Source organism: Anolis sagrei, chromosome 2, assembly GCF_037176765.1.
Source record: "Anolis sagrei isolate rAnoSag1 chromosome 2, rAnoSag1.mat, whole genome shotgun sequence".
In the NCBI taxonomy this organism is placed as follows: domain Eukaryota; kingdom Metazoa; phylum Chordata; class Lepidosauria; order Squamata; family Dactyloidae; genus Anolis; species Anolis sagrei.
The window spans coordinates 97,041-99,862 of record NC_090022.1 but is presented as its reverse complement, the minus strand read 5'-3'; the positions used below and the strand labels follow the sequence as shown (position 1 = coordinate 99,862).

The 2,822-nt window shown below is 44.3% G+C and overlaps 1 pseudogene; it reads right to left on the bottom strand.

Annotated features, from left to right (window-relative positions):
• Positions 1-715: 715 nt before the first annotated feature.
• LOC132766255 (zinc finger protein 214-like) lies at positions 716-2,107 on the bottom strand (annotated as a pseudogene).
• Between the last annotated feature and the right edge of the window lie 715 nt (positions 2,108-2,822).

Sequence of the window (2,822 nt, the reverse complement as noted above, 5' to 3'; positions counted from 1 at the left end):
CTCCACTTTGGCAGAAAAAATGAGATGCAAAGATACAGAATGGGGGACGCCTGGCTCGAGAGCAGTACGTGTGAAAAAGATCTTGGAGTCCTCGTGGACAACAAGTTAAACATGAGCCAACAATGTGATGTGGCGGCAAAAAAAGCCAATGGGATTTTGGCCTGCATCAATAGGAGCATAGTGTCTAGATCTAAGGAAGTAATGCTACCCCTCTATTCTGCTTTGGTTAGACCACATCTGGAATATTGTGTCCAATTCTGGGCACCACAATTCAAGAGAGATATTGACAAGCTGGAAAGTGTCCAGAGGAGGGCGACTAAAATGATCAAGGGTCTGGAGAACAAGCCCTATGAGGAGCGGCTTAGGGAACTGGGCATGTTTAGCCTGAAGAAGAGAAGGCTGAGAGGAGATATGATAGCCATGTATAAATATGTGAGAGGAAGCCACAGGGAGGAGGGAGCTAGCTTGTTTTCTGCTTCCTTGGAGACTAGGACACGGAACAATGGCTTCAAACTACAAGAAAGGAGATTCCATCTGAACATTAGGAAGAACTTCCTGACTGTGAGAGCCGTTCAGCAGTGGAACTCTCTGCCCCGGAGTGTGGTGGAGGCTCCTTCTTTGGAAGCTTTTAAACAGAGGCTGGATGGCCATCTGTCAGGGGTGATTTGAATGCAATATTCCTGCTTCTTGGCAGGGGGTTGGACTGGATGGCCCATGAGGTCTCTTCCAACTCTTTGATTCTATGATTCTATGAAGCTCTTTCCACACTCCAGGCATGGATAGGGTTTCTCCCCAGTGTGAGTCCTATGATGTGAGCGTAGATTTTCACTCCGAGTGAAGCTCTGTCCACATTCCAAGCATGTATAGGGTTTCTCCCCAGTGTGAGTTCTTTGATGTGAATGTAGATTTCCACTATGAGTGAAGCCCTGTCCACAATCCAAGCATTTATATGGTTTTTCCCCAGTGTGAGTTCTTTGATGTGAGAGTAGCTCTCCACTCTGAACGAAGCTCTTTCCACACTCCAGGCATGTATATGGTTTCTCCCCCGTGTGAGTCCTATGATGTAAATGTAGATGTCCACTCTGAGTGAAGCTCTGTCCACACTCCAAGCATGTATAGGGTTTTTCCCCAGTGTGAGTCCTTTGATGTGAGCATAGGTCTCCACGCTGAGTGAAGCTCCTTCCGCACTCCAGACATGTATAGGGTTTCTCCCCAGTGTGAGTCCTTTGGTGTGAACGTAGATGTCCTTTCTGAGTGAAGCTCTGTCCACACTCCAAGCATGTATAGGGTTTCTCCCCAGTGTGAGTTCTTCGATGTAAATGTAGATTTCCACTATGAGTGAAGCTCTGTCCACACTCCAAGCATGTATAGCGCTTTTCCCCAGTATGCGTCCTTTGATGTGAGCGTAGGTCTCCACTCTCAGTGAAGCTCTTTCCACACTCCAGGCATGTATAGGGTTTCTCCCCAGTGTGAGTTCTTTGATGTGAACGCAGATGCCCACTCCGAGTGAAGCTCTGTCCACACTCCAGGCATTTATAGGGTTTCTCCCCAGTGTGAGTTCTTTGATGTGAATGTAGAGTTCCACTCCGAGTGAAGCTCTGTCCACACTCCAAGCATGTATAGGGTTTTTCCCCAGTGTGAGTTCTTTGATGTAATTGTAGATTTCCACTATGAGTGAAGCTCTTTCCACACTCCAGGCATGTATAGGGTTTCTCCCCAGTGTGAGTTCTTTGATGTGTACGTAGATTTCCACTATGAGTGAAGCTCTGTCCACACTCCAGGCATTTATAGGGTTTCTCCCCAGTGTGAGTCCTTTGATGTGTCTTCAGATTTCCTTGCTGTTTAAAGCTCTTTCCACATTCAATACATTTATATGCTTTCTCTTCCATGTCAGTAGTGTTATGTTCATATAATTGCAATATGGACACTTGACTCTTGTTTTCCCTTTCTGATCTAAATTGAGTTTAAGAATTCGCCTTGAAATGATTTCCTTTTCCTATTGGATTGGTTTCTTTACTACACTTTAGTTTCCAAGTTCTTCCATTCCTGCTGGAAGTGGGTTTGTTTCTCATCATGGAAGGGGTGACACCATAGAGCCTCCATCTATGATTCAAGAAAGAAGAAGCAAAAGGTTAAACATGAAGCCCTAAACCTCCTTTGCCTCCAACATTATCCTCTTTCCCATAGAGGGATCATGTTGACAATGGAAATACCAAGAAATAGAGGCATGAAGTGTCTCAAGGATGTACACAGAAGCCTTGAAAGGCCACCAGAGATTCATGAACAAGGAACAGATTCAGATGTTCTGAGGGAACATAAGAGACAAAGGTTCAAAGATGATTCAATAAACACATGACAGCGAAGGAAGGAAGAAAAGAAGTTAGGAAGGAATGAGGGAGAGAAAGACAGACGGGTTTAAGGAAGTATGTAGGAAGGACAGAAGAAAGGAAAGGATGATGATAATAAAATGGATAGAAGAAAAGGACAGGGGGAGTGAGATAAGGAAGGCCAAATAAGGGCGGAAGGAAGGAAGGAAGGAAGGAAGGAAGGGAGGAAGGAAGGAAGGAAGGAAGGGGAACCATTTCCTATCTTAGAGGGTCACACTGAATTTATTGGATCAATCCCAAATGTGGTTTAAGTAACAGAACAGAGTCAATGATTCATTCTGGATAATTTACTTCAGTGATGTGCTAAATGTGTTATGAACGCCAAAAGTTCTTTTGAGCAGAGTTCTCAAGGAATAGTAAGGCAGCTTAGATCAATGAGACACTTCAGAGACCAAATTTGGTTTTGACACTATTCATGTTACATTTATTGAAATA